The sequence below is a fragment of the Ambystoma mexicanum genome, chromosome 11 (assembly GCF_040938575.1).
Source record: "Ambystoma mexicanum isolate Mex_15411 chromosome 11, UKY_AmexF1_1, whole genome shotgun sequence".
Taxonomy (NCBI): domain Eukaryota; kingdom Metazoa; phylum Chordata; class Amphibia; order Caudata; family Ambystomatidae; genus Ambystoma; species Ambystoma mexicanum.
The window spans coordinates 1,440,967,213-1,440,986,186 of record NC_090934.1 but is presented as its reverse complement, the minus strand read 5'-3'; positions in this window follow the sequence as shown (position 1 = coordinate 1,440,986,186).

Genomic DNA, 18,974 nt, shown 5'->3' with positions numbered 1-18,974 from the left:
GAAGGGAACTAATTATTTCCAAGGAGAGAACAGACAATCTTGCTAGACAAGTGCTACAGTCACAAGCCGGACAGACCCCGTTACCCGCATCAGGGGCAAATCTTCCTTCAACATCCTCTATGAATCCAGTGCAGATCAACCTACCTGGGAATGTACCTCTGGCTCCGCCCGAACGATTTTCTGGTGACCCAAAGAGGTTTGCAGTATTTATCAATCAGTGCCGGTTGCACTTCTTATGCCGGCCAGCAGCCTTTCCAACTGATCAAGCAAAAGTAGCTTTTGTACTTTCGTACCTTAGTGGCAATGCGGCAGACTGGTCGATCCCTCTAGTTAATCAAGGTGATCCGGTTCTCCATGATTTTCAAGCCTTTCAGCTTAGTATGGAAAAACTGTTTGCAAGACATTCACAGGGGCAGGCCTTGGACAATGAGCTTCTTTCGTTGCGACAGGGTAATCAAGACCTTTTGGCTTATATTGCATCTTTCAATAGACTAATAGTGGAAACTCAATGGCCTGAGGACAAAAGGATTACGCTGTTTTATAGAGGTCTACGTGGAGAGCTCAAAGACGTTTTAGCCCAAGTAGTGAATCCCCCACAAGACTGTTCGGATTATATAGACTTGGTCGTTCAAATAGATCACAGGCTGCAGAACAGGAAGGCCGATCGTTCCAAGTTTGATGCTCGAGTATTTTCCAAACCGCCAACTCCTTCCAAAGGAGTAGACTCCGGGGAACCCATGCAAATAGGGGGTCTGAAAGGTCCTCTAACACAAAGGGAGCGGGAAAGGAGAAAACAGTTGCAATTATGCCTATATTGCGGAAACTCTGGGCACTTTCTTCGAGACTGTCCGGTGAAACCTGCCAAGAAGGCAGTAGGAGCTGCAGTTACCAAAGTTACAAACTCTGAGCAGGGAAACGACCTTGCCCGACAAGAATAGAGGTCCTCTTGCCGAGCGTGAAAACCAGTTCCGTGACCTCGCATTTCGTGATACCTATGGTCCTCATTAGCCCTGATAGTCCGGATCGATTACATGCAATTGAAGCTTACGTCGACAGCGGTGCCATCGGCAATTATGTGGATCATGAAATGGTTTTGAGGATGAATCTAACTCTTTGTCCCAAGGCTGTAAAGGACATCATTACTACGGTGGATGGTACGGAGATAGCCTCCGGGCCAGTAACGCATACCACTCAAGAGGTGACGCTAGTAAGTCAAGATGGACACCATGAGAAGATCGTGTTCGATGTGATCAAGGCCCCTCAGTTTCAGATTATTCTAGGAATACCTTGGTTAGAGAAACACAATCCTCTGATCGATTGGCGAGCAAGAACGGTCCAGTTTCCAGAATGTGTCTCTACTTGTCACCCTCCACCTGGTGTTGCACTGGCCGCAATTTCTTCAGAGACTCCCCAGTTACCTCCCGAATACCTAGAATACCAAGATGTTTTCCGGAAGGATCAGGCTAACTCTCTACCTCCTCATAGGTCTTATGACTGCCAGATAGACCTGATACCTGGATCTACTCCTCCTTGTAGTAGAATTTATGCCCTCACCGAGCCTGAGAACCTTCACCTTCGACAATACCTGGATCAATACCTGGCAAATGGGTTTATTCGTCCTTCCAAGTCCCCTGCTTCTTCAGCTTTGTTCTTCGTTCCAAAAAAGGAAGGAGACCTTAGAACTTGTATCGATTATCGCTCCCTGAACCAGATCACCGTTAAGAATAGATATCCGTTACCTTTGATCCCTGAACTCCTGGACCAAGTCAGAAAAGCATGCATATATACAAAGCTGGATCTTAGAGGAGCTTACCACTTGGTACGAGTAAAAGAGGGCGATGAATGGAAGACGGCCTTCCGCACCAAGTATGGGCTATTTGAATATCAGGTCATGCCCTTCGGACTTTGCAATGCCCCGGCCGCCTTTCAATATTTTATGAACGATGTCCTCAGAGAGCTCATAGATGTATGTGTTGTTGTTTACATCGACGACATCCTCGTTTATTCTTTATCGGAATCTGAACATCGGAAACACGTGAAAATGGTCCTTGAAAGATTGCGTCAACACAAACTTTTCGCTAAATTGGAAAAATGTGTTTTCAACGTGACTGAAGTTGAATTCTTGGGATTCATATTATCACCTGGCGGAGTGCGTATGGATTCAAAGAAGGTCGATGCAGTTCTCCAATGGCCATCACCATCCTCCGTAAAAGGTGTGCAAAGCATGTTAGGCTTCGCTAACTTTTACCGCAGGTTTATCCCCGAATTCTCTCGAATAGTCCAGCCCATCACTGCCTTGTTAAAGAAAAACAAACGTTTTGAATGGTCTACCGAGGCGGAACAAGCTTTCCAGGATTTGAAGACTAAATTTATCTCTGCACCAATCTTAAAACACCCTCGCCCCGAACTCCCCTACATCGTGGAAACTGATGCTTCAAGCCTTGCCATGGGGGCAGTTCTATCACAAAAGGACCCGGTAACCAATCAGTTGCATCCCGTGGCATTTTGGTCCCGCAAATTCTCGCCTCCTGAAATCAATTACACGATTACTGACAAGGAACTTCTGGCTATCAAGTCTGCCTTTAAGGCTTGGCGGCATTATCTGCTGGGGGCCCGACACACCGTTACTGTGATTACGGATCACCGAAACCTGCAATATTTGAAGACCGCAAAAGCCCAATCCTCTAGACAACTCCGTTGGGCATTATTCTTTGCCGAGTTTGACTTCATAATTACCTATCGACCTGGTACAAAGAACGGTAAAGCCGATGCCCTTTCTCGGATGGGAGTGGAAGAACACTTGGTCAACCCTAAACCTGTACCAATCATTCCCGAACAAAGAATTCTGGGTGTAATCGCCACAGAATCCATAGAGGAAGTTAAGGATAAAGCCAGGCAACTTGTAACTCCAGCAGACATACAGAATTGGCATCTGCAGGGAAAGGACTTTGCAGTAAAGGACAACTTATTGTATTTCCAAGAACGATTATACCTACCCAGCACAGATTTACAGAAAAAAGTAATCTCTTGTTATCACGACTCTTTAATGGAAGGTCATCCCGGTATAGCCAAGACCTCAGAAAAGATCAAGCGCTACTTCTGGTGGCCGTCTTGGAAAAAAGATATCAGAGACTTTATAATGTCCTGTGGAGTATGCGCCCAAAACAAGAGTCAAAAGGAAAGACCAGCAGGCCTCTTACGCCCTATTGACATCCCACCTCGCCCTTGGCATACGCTTTCTATGGACTTCATCACCGATCTACCTCCATGCTCCGGATACAATACGATTCTAGTAATCGTGGACTTATTCTCCAAGATGGCGCATTTCATTCCGCTCAAAGGCTTGCCAACAGCAGCAACTCTGGCCCGAGAATTTCTCGAAAACATCGTCCGACTGCACGGTTTTCCTTCGGTTCTAATTTCGGATCGAGGTAGTCAATTTATTTCTCATTTTTGGCGAAGTTGCTGTCGGTCGGCTCAAATTGATGTGAGACTATCGACCAGTCACCACCCTCAGACCGACGGACAAACCGAGAGGACCAATCAAACTCTGGAACAGTATTTACGCTGCATGCTGCAACAAACTGAAAAAAACTTGGAAAGATATCCTTTGGATAGCCGAGTATGCCTACAATAACTCTGTCCATTCGGGAACTGGGAAAACCCCGTTTTTTCTTTTGTACGGCAGTCACCCTCGAACCTCGGAGTTGGATCCCCTCCAAGATCTTGAAACACCAGCAGTAGACTACCTGCATTCTACAATCACCCAAGCCTTTAAGGAAGCTGTTTTTCACCTTCAAAGGGCTAAAGAACAATACAAGAAAGGAGCAGATCAACATCGGAAGGAAGTCCCTCACTATCAAGTAGGGGATCAAGTCTGGTTATCCACCAAATATCTATCTCTAAAAGGGCCACGCACATTCAACCCAAGATACCTTGGTCCCTATTCCATCACTACCATAGTAAACCCAGTAGCGGTCAAGTTGGACTTGCCCCCGCACATGAAGATACATCCGGTCTTCCACGTCTCTCTATTAAAACCCGTGCAACCTCAAACCAGACTAACCAAATCTCCAAAACCTATCCTAGTGGATGGAGAACTCGAGTTTGAAGTCAAAAGGATTCTGGACTCCAAGATCTCCAAATCTAAATTATTCTACCTAATTGACTGGAAAGGCTACGGCCCCCAAGAGAGATCCTGGGAACCTGCTGAATATGTCCACGCTCCTCGCCTAATCAAAAGATTTCACCGAACATTTCCTGACAAGCCAAAACCCCCGGAGAAGCCCGGTTTGGGAGGGGCCTTGAGGGGGGGTACTGTCATGATCTCTGCTTCCAAAAGGTCAGGGTTTTCCCAACTCCCTTGGAAGCAGATCCATAACCCAGGTTCCGAGTGCCAACCAGTCCCAATTGGGACCTTTTGGACCCAGTCCTGGCGCCAGTGGCACCAGGCTCATAAATATGCCCAGTCCCAGCGCTGGAAGCGCCGGGCTCATAATGCTTGGGTGGACTTACCTTCAGCAGACCATGCTGCTTACTTGCCTGCCAGTTGAGCCTCTGATCCTCTTCTGTTTGGAACTACTTTTCCTGTTGGGTGGGGCTGGAGCCACTCCCTAGATTCAGAACACTGGAACTCTTCTGGAAGGCAGGAACTCTTTTCTTACCAGGAACTCTTTTCTTACTTAGGCGTGGCTGTGGAAGGAGACACCTAAGCACTACAGGAGGCTATTTAAACCACACCCGGTGGATGAATATTGCTTTGCGTTATTCTGCAACCTCTGCAGCAGAACGCTCATCGTGTCTTCTGCATCCGGTCCTGGGCCTAAGGAAAAAGGCTTACCATCCTGAATCCAGTCTTCAGCAACACCTATAAAGACAAGAAAGAACAGGTTAGCATTCCGGCATCTGAAAGGCAAAGGCTTACCATCCTGAATCCAGTCTTCAGCAACACCTATAAAGACAAGAAAGAACAGGTTAGCATTCCGGCATCTGAAAGGCAAAGGCTTACCATCCTGAATCCAGTCTTCAGCAACACCTATAAAGACAAGAAAGAACAGGTTAGCATTCCGGCATCTGAAAGGCAAAATCTTACCAACTCTTCGCACGCTCCGGAGGCCTTCGGCGCTGCATCCCGCATCTGAAAGACAAAACAAGGTGCGTTTAAAGACATTGGGGAACTTTAATACTCACGTGCCATTACTCCTTTCCACATCTAATCCAGTGGGTATTCCGGCACCCTGCAGCCGCTCCGAACTCGTACCTGCGAAATAAAAAGACAGTTAGAGCGCATCGTGAAGCAGGCAACAAGCGCTTACTTACGTGCTTCCAGGCGCTTCTATTCATCACACGGGCTCCATCTTCAACTCACTTCAGCCTGTCATCCGCCATCGCCGGAACCCTGCAAAACAAGAGACATCATTACTAAAGACTTTAAAGACATTTGAATGACTCGAAACTTACCGTTCGTGCAGTAAACGACGGACAGCAGTCCTCTGAAGTCAAGAGGCCTGCGCTACCTATCCAGTGAAGAAACTGGTTACAGCACCCTGCCCCGAGGCAGATGGAGAGCTCGGCATTCACTTACCTAAGGTGAGAGCGTTAACCTTTGGGGGTCTACAGGAGAGGAGAAGAGGAAAGAGATAGGGACACCCCAATAACCCCAGTTCATTAACCCCATATTTTCTATCTGCAGACATCTTACTCTACACGTCAGGCATACAGTGCACAGAGGTCCAGCCCAAAGAGCCAACCGGGTGCTACACATCACCTTTGAAGATACGGTAGTCGCCCAGTCAAGACCGGCGCCTCTGCGAGAATCAGGTGAGCGTTACATCATGTGTGCGGATGCAGAAGGGGGGGATAGTACACCTGGGTGGGAAAGGGGGGGATAGTTTACCAGGGTGGGAAAGGGGGGGATAGTTTACCTGGGTGGGAAATGGGGGTGGGATAGTTTAACAGGGTGGGAAAGGGGGGGTTACAAGTACACCTGGGTGGCAATAGCCAGTGAGTGGAGAATGAATGCAGAGCTAAACACTCCTCACCTGACACAGCCAAACTGAAAATGACACATCACTGGGCCACATATCACAAATGATGCAAATGGATGACAACAAGTAAGAGGCACAACCAGGGCACCATGGTGATGGCAAGCAATGCATGACTGAATAGGATGGCAACTGTGCCAATGCGGCCAGTGTGACCATGCATAGCAAAGAGTATACAGCATGAATTGGAGGCTAAACATTGTCGCACTGCCACAGCACATCTTCCTCAGCATGCATGCTTACACACTGCATCATCTATTCAACCCCATCCAGTGTTCCACACTTCTTTACAGTATACATTCCATATAGGTGACTATTTGGTACACATACAGGGACATGTGCATGCTCACACCTAATAGCTGCTGCCATGACCGTGCTCCCTGAAGGTGTCAGTGCAGAGTGACACACACCTATTTGTATCTGCTTGCAGGTGATAGAGGATATCCCTTGAGGCCGTGGCTACTTACCCCTGTGCGGAACCCGCAGAACAGCCATGAAGAGGAGTACAATCGTGTGCACACTCGTACCAGTGTTGTGATTGAGCAGACCTTTGGCCTGTTGAAGGCGCGGTTCCGCTGCCTAAGCAGGTCTGGTGGGGCACTCCTGTATAGGCCTGAGAAGGTGGCAAAGATCACCATGGCCTGTGTCATGCTGCACAACATGTGCGTCCGAAGGAATGTACCACTGCCACCTGACAATGACATGCATGGCCCGGGTGAGGATGAAGGGGATGGAGAGGGAGGCGAAGGAGCCCCCCTGCCAGTACGTGATGCACGGGACGGCCATGCTGTACGCCAAGCACTAATTGACTAATACTTTTAAGACACAGGGACCATGAATGACTTTTGTCAGTCAGACACTGGGCCAATGTGAACATGTACAAAGGGAATGTTGTAATTTGGACACTGAACACCGTAACACATTAAATGGATGCACACCAAAAATAACAATGTCCAGCCAGGGATTGTTCTCCAGAAAACTTGTGTATTATATGAAAGTGCAAAACTGTGCCCACTCCCCCCTCCCACAATCCCCTAACAAACTCCCTCACCCACCCACAGATCCCAAATGTCCCCATGTGTGCAACAAACAGTGTTGCCTTCACCAATGTTAATCCTCACATTTTGTCCATTTTTCAGAAAGTCACTTTTTGGCGACATTTGGGCCTGGGGGTTCCATGGTCATGCGCCGTGCGCTCCTGCGCGTTAAGCGCACATGGCTTAATTGAACAGAGGTGGAAGGTGTTGACGTGGTGGATGTGTCAATTGTCAATCCCCTTGCAGACCCATGGTGTGGCTGCTGCACTTGCCTGATGTTGGCTAGTAGGGCCTCGGTCAGTGACCCCATGCACTGCCTGAATGCAGACGTGGACGCCTCCACAGCAGCTGTATTTGAAGCAATGGCCGTGGCTATGGCCTTCATGGCCTCATTACCGGCAACGACCCGTTGCCGCATAATCTGCAGCATCTCGTCTTGGCGGGCCTCCACCCTTGACAGACGGACCTCAAAGGGGGTTTCTGTCGCAGGTGTACTGGTGGAAGGCAGGGTGGTGGAAGGCAGGGTGGTGGAAGGCAGGGTGGTGGAAGGCTGGGTGGTGATAGGCACCTGCGTGGGGCCCTCGTCCTGGGCACTTTCGTTCGCGAAAATGGCGATGTCCGAATCTCCTAGGTCGGAGTCATGGAGTCATGGGTCATCCAGGCTCTCTGTCTCTGCAGGGGGGGAGGGGGTGCCAATGGGTGTTGGGCTGGGCAATCCCAAAGATTCTTCGGCCTCTTCCACCACCTCTGTGGACACGACGTCCATGGTGGCCGGTGGTACAGCTGGCACTATCGCAGCAGGTGCACCCTGCAGAGATGATGCCTTGTGTGGCACACTGGGAGTGGTTGCAGGCAATTTTTTGGAGAAGGGGTTTGCAGTGGCCCTGGTCCCCTTGCGTGCACTGGATGTGCTTGCCCCCCTGTCCTGGGTTCCACCTTCCTTATCGGTGCCTGGGGGATAGAAGAAATGCAGGTCATCAGTGAGATTGCCAAATGGCAGCTGTGATTTGTTGCAGTGTAATATCTTGATACATTCAGGCATGATTTCATTTCTGTTGTGTGGCATTTGGTGTACTGAGGGGACATGTTGGCAATGATTGCATGGCTGGTGGCAATGGATTGTCTAGGTGTGGGGTGCGGGGGGACATGGGCATGGATGGGTCATGTTGCACCTCTGTTGGGTTTACATATTTCATGCAGCATGCGTGTGGTGCAGGGAGTGGCAGTCAGTATTCTGTTGGTGAGTTGCTGTTGCCTTGGGTAAAGGAATTGCCTTGCCTAATCGGACTCCCACCTCATTTGTGTCACATCATGTTTTGTTATTGGTGGATGTGATGGTTCACTCACCTTCCTCTGTTGTAGTAGCTGCCCCGAACTCCTGCTCTCCGATCCCCTCTATGGATTCTGGGTCGATGAATCCACTTGCAATCTCCTCCCATGTGGTGAGCTTAACAGGGGAGTGTGTGCCACCGCCTGTCGCCATTGCGGCCCTCCGGTTCTCCGCAAGGATCTTCCGGACACGGAGGCGGAGGTCGTCCCAGCGCTTTCTGCAATCCCGGACACTCCTTGGGGTGCTCCCCACTGCTGTTACCCTCTGCGCAACCTCCTGCCACACCTGTTTTTTACGCGTTTGGGCCGCATGCTTCAGGTCCGTGCTTCGGAGTATGTCAGCATGCTGTTGTAGGGTGTCCGCTAGCATTGTCAATTCAGCATCTGAAAAGCGCTGCTTCCTCATCCTTTGTGAGCTTTTTCCGGTGGCCCTTGACATCCTGCTTGTGTTTGGACACTCAACAACACGGGTGTAGTGGTAGTAATGGAGGATGGCAATGGATTGTGTTTTTAAAGATGGACGCCGGCCCATTTCCCGTTTCTGCGCGATGACTTAATTTCCGGGTCCGTTTTTTGCGAACACGGTAATAACATGCCGGTATTACCGTGCCGGTATTTACAGTTAGTGTGAGGCGGTAGCGCAATGGGCGGACCCGCGATGCCGGTATAGGGAGCTTGGGGGCCCTTTACCGGCATAGCGGTATTGCCACTACCGGCATGGGGGAACGCGCGTGCTCGCGCACTCGTAATGACATGCTATTAGCGGGTTCATACATGCACAGACACGCTCATTCCGGCATGCCGGTAATGAACCCGGTTTTACCGGGCAACTCGTAATGAGGCCCATTATTTCTTCTGTCAATGCCAAAGTCGGGTTATTAGGTAACTGTCACGCCACTTCTGGGGAGACCGAGGTCCAGTGCGATCGCTTTCCCTTCTCCTTCCTGGCGGATCTACCCGCGCTTTCGCGTCTGGGGAGCCGCCAGGAGGAGAGCGTCAGGAACCGCTGTTGGTGGGCTGCGGCGCATGCGCGGGAGACCGCTGTCTCAGTTCCGCGCATGCGCCGTAGATCGGGCCTGTACATTGGGAAGGGCTTGCCTTCCAAGCCTCGTTTTGGGTCCGCCGGCGCTCGGAGATGAAACGGCTTGCGTTTCAGGCCTCGCGGGTGCCGGCGGCCCATAAAAGGAAACCGCAACAGAAGCTAATCGCGTCTCAACGCGGAAGCTTCGTTCGTGTTGCTCGCTCCTGGTTCCCTGTGATTCCAGCTTCCAATTACCCTGTCTTGTCCTCTGCCTGTCTGGGCTTCCTTCCCTGCCTGGGTATCCTGTCCTACTTGCCCTGCCTTCAGCCTGCCTGGGTATCCTGTCCTACTTGCCCTGCATTCAGCCTGCCTGGGTATCCTGTTCTACTTACCTTACCTTCAGTCTACCTAGGGTCCTGTTGCATGCTTACCCTTTTGTCTGCTAGGGAGTCTAGTTAGCTTAAGGTCCTTGGGTCCCTCTTGTTCTGATTTCAGTCTCCTTGGTTCCTGGTTCTTGCCCTGTGTTTCCCTGGTTCTAGGATTCCCCGCTGATTCCCTGGGGTCCTATTGGGCCCTTTCCTGTCTGTTCCCTTCCAATCTGGTTCCCCTTTTTTCAGTCTGATTCCGTCTGGTGCCTGGTGTTCCATCTTCAACCAGCTATCCGAAGTTCGCCTGCAGTTTGGTGCATCGACCTTCACCTTGGACTTCGCCTTGTTTCAACTCTTCAAACTGACTGTTGCCTCTCCTGTCTGTGCTTGCACAGTCCCACCGTCACGTTAATCAGGAGAGTGCCTTCCGTGACGCTGGGAGTCTGTCCATCCTCCACCCTGTACCATTTGGGTGGTGGAGAGGCGGGTTCCCCGAATCACACACTCATCATTCAGCTGACTGCAGTCTGGCGGCCCCAACAAGATCCACATCAAGGAAAACAGGTACGCAGTCTTCGCGAACATCTCAGCTTGACAGATTGAGACGCCTGCCTTCAGACCTTGAGATGGAGGATTCGCAAGAAGTGCGGAATGAGTTACAAGCACTCAGGGCAGAGATGATCGCCTTACGCCAGGAAAACCAAACTCTATGCCAAATGATAACCCAAGGGGTTCCGAGTACCTCACAGGTGGAAGGATCTTTGGCACACACAACGCCAATCAAGTTTGATGGAGATCCACGACGGGTAGCAGAATTCTGTAATCATTGTCGAATCCATTTTCTTTTCAGATCGACTCATTTCAATAACGACAAGGCCAAGATTGGTTATATCTTGGGAAATTTGACGGGCAATGCCCTGGCCTGGGCAACTCCGTTTGTGGTTACCAATAGCCCAATTTTGAACGACTTTGCAGCTTTTGAAAAAGCATTCCTTGAGGTTTTTCAGACCCCCAACCTGGCCTCCGCTGCACAGAACCAGTTGATGGATTTAAAACAGGGGAACGTCGACATAATAACATACATTAGTCGATTCCGTCTACTGGCGACTGATTCCCAATGGCCTGAAATCACATAAAAGACTCTGTTTCGTCGTGGGCTAAGAGAGGAGTTTAAGGATGAGTTACTCCATATACCCGAACCAGAGACTCTTCAACTCCTAATTGAGCAGGTGCTCCGAATTGATCAGAGACTGGCAGAACGGAAGGCAGAGAGACGTCGGTTCGAGAGGGGCAGTTCCAGAACAACCAGTTTACCTGCCGGATCTTTCGGGTCTACTGAATCCGGACCAGAGCCTATGCAACTAGGAGCGATGAGGGGTCCTTTATCAGAGGAAGAGAGAAGACGGAGGAGAACGTTACGCCTATGTCTCTATTGTGGAGCTGCTGGGCATTTCCTGGGTACGTGCCCTCTACGATCTCAGAAGAAGAAGGCGGAAAACTAGTGGACCTGTCGTGTATTGGGAAGGCAGCGACAGGTCCTCCTCTTTCTTCAGTCCTTTCCACGTTCTGTTCGGTTCTACATCCCATGCAACCTGCGGTACTTCAGACTCTGAAGATTCGAATCAAGCTACCTGGCAGAAGTTTGGAGGTGTTTGCTCTGTTGGATAGCGGGGCTTCTGGCAATTATATTGATGAAACATTTGCCTCTGCACATCGGATTCCACTCCTGGCCAGAGCCACTGCTCTGCCCGTGCAAGTCATCGACGGAAATCCTTTGTCCTCTGGGCCTGTCCGACAATCCACAGTGGGTCTATCTCTTCAGATCGACAACCATCTTGAAGAACTCGCTCTGGACGTCATTAAATCCCCCACCTACAGGGTGGTTTTGGGCTTACCTTGGCTGCAACACCATAATCCAGTGATAGATTGGAGAAAGCACACCCTGACCTTTTCCTCTGCAGTTTGTGCTCAGAAGTGCTGTGTGTCTTCGCCAACTCGGGCTCCATCGACCCCCTTGAATCCTAATGGAAGTGGAGTCCGTGTGTGTTCTATCTCTCATGTTCCTCAGGAGTATGCCGAGTTTGAGCACGTGTTTTCTGAACCAGGCGATATACCTCTACCACCACATCGCCCGTTTGATTGTTCAATCGAGTTGTTACCTGACTGCGTGATACCTCACGGAAAACTATACGCTTTAACACGGGATGAGAAACAAGTGCTACAGGATTACTTGTCGGATTGTTTACAGAAAGGTTACATCGTTCCGTCTAAGTCTCCCGCAGGGTTTCCCTTATTTTTTGTGAAGAAAAAAGAAGGCACCTTGAGACCTTGTGTTGATTATCGTGAACTTAATGAAATAACAGCTAAAGACCGATATCCTCTTCCATTGATTCGCACTATCCTGGATACTTTACATATTGCCCGGATCTTCACTAAACTGGATTTACGTGGAGCATATCATCTGGTACGCATCAAGAACGGGGACGAATGGAAAACAGCTTTCAAGACATCATTTGGACATTTTGAGTATAAAGTCATGCCATTCGGTCTGTGCAACGCCCCAGCCATCTTTCAACGGTTTATGGACAACATCTTTAGTGATCTCATTGGTTTGTCAGTCTGGATATATTTGGACGATATTTTGGTTTTTTCCAAATCCATCGAAGAACATGTAGAACATGTACGTGAGGTCCTTCGACGTTTATCTTCCAATCACCTATTCGCAAAGGCTGAGAAATGCAGATTTCACTTATCCAGTATTGAGTTCTTGGGATTTGTGATCAATCAGGATGGGATAGAGATGGACCCCAAGAAGGCACAAGCCATTCAGGAGTGGAAACAACCCCATGATGTGAAATCTCTACAAAGCTTTTTGGGATTCGCAAATTTTTACAGGCGCTTTATTCCACTGTTCTCTCAAATCTCAGCGCCCCTTACACGTCTGACCAGCAGTAAGATCACTTTCAGGTGGGATTCACTCGCTTCCCAGGCATTTGACACCTTGAAGTCGGCCTTTATGGCTGCCCCAATTCTGCGCCATCCTCAGGATGATCTACCTTATATCGTAGAAGCGGACGCATCGAACTTTGCTGTGGGTGCAGTACTTCTGCAGAAAGATCCTGACACTTCCGTTGAACATCCGGTGGCCTACTTCTCGCGCAAGCTGAGTCCCAGTGAAAGAAATTATGCCGTTATCGAGTTGGAACTGTTGGCTATAAAAACTGCATTTGAGGAATGGAGGCATCATCTACTTGGAGCCCGTTTTTCGGTGGAAGTACGTACCGACCATCACAACTTGCAATATCTACGCTCCTTGCAATGCCGAACACCCCGACAGGCAAGATGGGCCTTCTTTTTCTCCCCTTTTGTGTTTCACGTCACATACATTCCGGGAACAGCCAACTTGAAAGCGGATGCTCTCTCTCGATCCTTGGAGAAAGGGGAAGAAACACCTAGTTTGGATCAGCCTCTGATTTCCCCCCAACATTTCTTATTGACTTTGTCTTCTCATCTACAATCAATTGCTGACGCCACCTGGACGGATCCCGAAAGACCGGCCCTTCTTCGGCGCAAGTCCGTATCGGACCACGATGGACTCCTGTTTTTCCGGAAGAGGCTTTACATTCCCGAGGGTAAAATTCGTGAAGGCATATTGCATGGGTTTCATGAATCACCCATTGGTGGGCATCGAGGGGTGAGAGCTACACGTGAACTGATTTCTCGACAATTCTGGTGGCCTAGGTGGGCTACCGATGTTCAGAGATTTATCGAGAGTTGTCCCGTCTGTGCTCAATGTAAAGTCCCAAGGAGACGACCTCTGGGATTACTGGTACCTACTGAATTGGCACCATACCCGTGGCATACTATCGCCACTGATTTTGTGGTTGATCTACCTCCCTCTGACGGGTACACTTGCATCATGGTTGTGGTCGACAGTTTCACTAAATATGCTCACTTCATTCCTTTCCTCAAGATCCCTACAGCTGCTCAGATGGCTTCCGTCTTTCTCCACGAAATCTATCGATTACATGGTCTTCCAGAAAAGATAATCTCGGATCGTGGTTCTCAATATCTTTCTGCCTTTTTTAACACGGTGTGTAATCATCTGGGTATACGTAGAGCGTTGAGTTCTGGTTATCATCCACAGACCAACGGACTTACTGAAAGGACCAATCAGACCTTGGAGGAGTACCTCCGTTGTTTTTCCAACGCCACCCAGTCCAACTTGAAGGCATGCTTAGATCTCGCTGAAGTATCCTACAACAACACCATTCATGCTTCCATTGGAATCAGTCCTTTTTTTTGTTCTACTGGTCAACATCCCAAATTGGTGCTGTTCCATCCTGTGCCCACCAGTACCGTTCCATCTGCTGATGCCCTGGTCTCTAATATTCAACGACAACAAGAATTGGCATGTAATATCTTGAAGAGAGCTAAGGAACGGATGAAGGCCCAGGCTGACAGGAAAAGGAGTATGGAACCAGATTTTCAAGTAGGGAATAAGGTGTGGCTGTCCTCCAAAAATCTGCCACTGCGCAATTTACCGGTTAAACTGGCTCCCCGGTACTTTGGTCCGTTCACGATAACCGAACGGCTATCCTCTGTGGCCTTTCGTCTCCAGTTGCCTCCCTCTTGGCATGTACACCCTGTTTTCCATGTCTCCCTTTTGAAACCCTATGTGGCAGATCCCTATGGTCGGTCCTGTCCTCGCCCTGCCTCTGTCCTAATCCAAGGGGTCCCAGAATTTGAGGTACAAGAGATTTGCGATGCCCGCTATCGTAGGGGGGTGCTCCATTTTTTGGTGGATTGGAAAGGGTATCCGGCTTGTGATCGTACTTGGGAACCTCATCAGCATGTGCATGCCCCCCGCTTGGTGCGGAAGTTCTATGATCGGTTTCCTTGGAAAGCCGGGGCTCCGGGTCTTCCTGGGAGGGGACATAGTGTCACGCCACTTCTGGGGAGACCGAGGTCCAGTGCGATCGCTTTCCCTTCTCCTTCCTGGCGGATCTACCCGTCTGGGGAGCCGCCAGGAGGAGAGCTTCAGGAACCGCTGTTGGTGGGCTGCGGCGCATGCGCGGGAGACCGCTGTCTCGGTTCCGCGCATGCGCCGTAGATCGGGCCTGTACATTGGGAAGGACCCCTTCGTTTTGGGTCCGCCGGCGCTCGGAGATGAAACGGCTTGCGTTTCAGGCCTCGCAGGTGCCGGTGGCCCATAAAAGGAAACCGCAACAGAAGCTAATCGCGTCTCAACGCGGAAGCTTCGTTCGTTTCCTCGCTCCTGGTTCCCTGTGATTCCAGCTTCCAATTACCCTGTCTTGTCCTCTGCCTGCCTGGGCTTCCTTCCCTGCCTGGGTATCCTGTCCTACTTGCCCTGCCTTCAGCCTGCCTGGGTATCCTGTCCTACTTGCCCTGCATTCAGCCTGCCTGGGTATCCTGTTCTACTTACCTTACCTTCAGTCTACCTAGGGTCCTGTTGCATGCTTACCCTTTTGCCTGCTAGGGAGTCTAGTTAGCTTAGGGTCCTTGGGTCCCTCTTGTTCTGATTTCAGTCTCCTTGGTTCCTGGTTCTTGCCCTGTGTTTCCCTGGTTCTAGGATTCCCTGCTGATTCCCTGGGGTCCTATTGGGCCCTTTCCTGTCTGTTCCCTTCCAATCTGGTTCCCCTTTTTTCAGTCTGATTCCGTCTGGTGCCTGGTGTTCCATCTTCAACCAGCTATCCGAAGTTCGCCTGCAGTTTGGTGCATCGACCTTCACCTTGGACTTCGCCTTGTTTCAACTCTTCAAACTGACTGTTGCCTCTCCTGTCTGTGCTTGCACAGTCCCACCGTCACGTTAATCAGGAGAGTGCCTTCCGTGACGCTGGGAGTCTGTCCATCCTCCACCCTGTACCATTTGGGTGGTGGAGAGGCGGGTTCCCCGAATCACACACTCATCATTCAGCTGACTGCAGTCTGGCGGCCCCAACAAGATCCACATCAAGGAAAACAGGTACGCAGTCTTCGCGAACATCTCAGCTTGACAGTAACTTGCGGTAAAATTTAGGGTCTCCCAGTTGTTTATCGACCTCAGCATTGTATGCAATGGTATCCCATAACACAATACCACACCCCTTATCTGCTGGTTTCACCACAAAAGAAGTATTGTTCTCTTGATCTTTTAGTGTCTTCCGTTCAGCCATCGTCAAATTATCTTTATATTGGTTTTTTGTTTTGAAGAGATATTGTAGTTCTCTTAGTATTTTGTTTTCAAAGGTAAGGATCTCCGGAGAGATCATGATTTATGTTGATGTGAAGTAAAATGGAAGTTTCAACCCAGTTTTGTTCTCATCTTGATGTATTCCGTCTTTGACATTACGAAAGAAATATTTGAGCCTTAAGGATCTGAAAACATTTCTCATTTCCGTTTCTGTTGTGAACTGGTCAGCTATTTTCATAGGTACAAATGATAATTCTTTGCTCAGCACACTCATTTCTACATTGCTTAGACTATGTGAACTGAGATTAAAGATGGGAATTACCAGTTGGTCTGTGGGGGCTGCCACTGCCGTGTGGGCATGGTGCGGTTGCCCCACTGTTTGTTCTTCCCCCATCTCCCTCGTCCTTGAAAAAATTGAGGTTGTGAAGCTCTCTGTGTTTGACCACATCTGTTGGTAGATGGTTGTGCTGCTGTAGAGTCAGAGTCACTACTATTTGAGGAGTTAGAGAAAGTAACATATTTGTTATTACGGGCTCTGTTGTTTGTAAAGCCTCTTGCCTGATTAGTATTTTGTTGTTGGAAATAGTCCGGGTTGAGGTACGGATAGATGAACTCCTCCTTATACTTAAAGATATCTTTCTTAAGCTTCCAAATCTTTTTTTCAAGAGTAAAGGTTTTACATTTTTTCATATCATACTCAATTTTTTCAAGGAGTGTCTTGGTTTCAGGTATTATGGATTCTTCCTGGATTTTCTTTTCCAATATGAAAAGGTCCTCTTATTCTTTACTAGATTCTTCCTCCGCCATCTCAATAACCAATATCACCCAATCACGTGAACATTTGTTTGCTACCCCACTGAAATTGCCCATAAATTTGGGATTATCTAAGAAGACACGAGGGATATTTCTAAATTGTAATCCCTCTGGAATCATCCCTGCTCTTAGGTATTCGACCATAAGTTGCCATGTGATTCTGTTCTGATAAGTTTTTTCTTTTTTTGGGTAAGAAATCAAGGTCATTTTTGTTTTTGGGTGCCGGGACAGTGTCTGTGAGTTCAAAATTACAGAGCAGGCAATATCCTTCCATGATCATTAAAAGATCAATGAAACAAGCTCGTAATACCAATCGAGACATCACTTTGCATCAACAAAAAAGACCACAAGAAGAGAGAATGACATGCATCTCTTCCTTTTCACCAATAAGTAATGGCCACAGAAGGATCATATTAAAAAACTGGAAGACCGTCGAAACAGACGATTTTAGACCTAATAGTCTGAGGTTTGCATTTAAGAGGATGCCTAATGTTCGTGATAAACTGGTACACACCCTGTGAACAAGTCTGTCAGATCCACCCAGTTGCCGTTATGGGATCTTCCTCCTGTATTAGGTCATTTTAAATGCCGAAAATGTTCCGTATGTCACCTTACAAATAACATGAAACAAATTGACCTGAGAGATCGACTTAGGAAATACAAATCTTTCTTTAACTGCCTGACCAAATGGGTAGTCCATGGGATAAAATGTCCATGTAGGCTTCTATATGTGGGCAAAACTATCAGACTTGTAAAACAGCGGATTGGTGAATATCTGTCAGGATTAGTCAGGCGAGTACAAAGGCAGCGAATATGGCAAGGGAAATGTGCACTAAATCACACAGTGAATAGCTTCGAATTAAACTACGTGCACACAGGAACAACGACTCATGTATGCTAGAACCCAGGAGTGCAAATATAGTGTGACAACAAAACCAATATATGAAAAGGGATGTGGGGTAAGCACCTGACCGCGAGGAAAGTCGGCAAGCGCCTTACCCCCAATTGCTGTTACAGGTACTGACAGCGCTAAACCCACGTGGAGGGCAAGCAATGACAGGATCTGTGAACTAACACTCTTGATGGTATTAAATAAGGGAACTAAAGAACTGTACTCACGAGGACGAGATAAACCTCTTGAATGTCAGCTAGCCCACGAATCCTGTTGATGAAACTGGGACCCAGAAAGGCTAGAACAGCAATGGGAGGAAAACTAAATACCTAAGTTGGAATAGTGATTACAAATTAGTGAGGAAAACATAAGCATTCCCACAGGAGCTAGCTACAACCGCACACCACACCTAATAATCAAATGGGAAATAAATGCAGAAGTGCAATGGAAAACATGGAATGGATCCCAATAGAAAGTAAGGATCAGGAGCAGGGAAAAACGAAATAACCAATGCAAACTTCTCTCTACCCCTCCAAGGAAAAGACAGAAAGCTAATCTAAGAGGAAGGCTAAGGCATACGGGTTTACAGCAGCAAAGGACAGAGTCAAAGAAATATAGAACACAGACAAACTGGGCTGCATCTAAAAGGGGAAAGCACTGAGAAATGCTGCCTGCAAACAGAGGAAGACAAAAAGGGAATCAAGGGAGCAGAAATCAATTAGCGCATGAATCCGAGATTCAGGGCGGAGGAACAAGAAAACAGGAACTAGGAACTAGGTACAAAGGCAAGGAACAAGGAACAAGGGACTAGTCACAACAGGAACACTGCAAACGATGACCAGCGCTGGACTGAAGTAAGACTGAGGCTTTTAAAGCTGCTTAACGAGCACACGCCTCAGGTGTGCTGACTGCTGCACCTGCAGCCACAGGTGTTGCCTATCCTCCACCCAACCTTGTCCTGCAAGGGTGGAGGTGAAGCAGTGGGCCAGGCATTCTGGGAAGCATAGTCATTTGGTTAAAGAAGCATGCTGGCTGCCAAAAACCTGGAATGGATCCGGAAGGGAAGTAGCCTGGAAAATAGGGATTTAGCGCTCCTAATTCATCACAGCACTGTAGCATAAGGTTCGGAGGAAAGGTCCAGTAGGGAATAAACCCCAAATCATGCCCCCAAGTGGTGGGAACGGGAGCGAAGGGAGCGAGTCGTGACAGTATACCCCCTCCTACGGCCGTCTTCGGGTGCCCGCCACCCGCACGAGACATCTTCTTTCCATGATGGA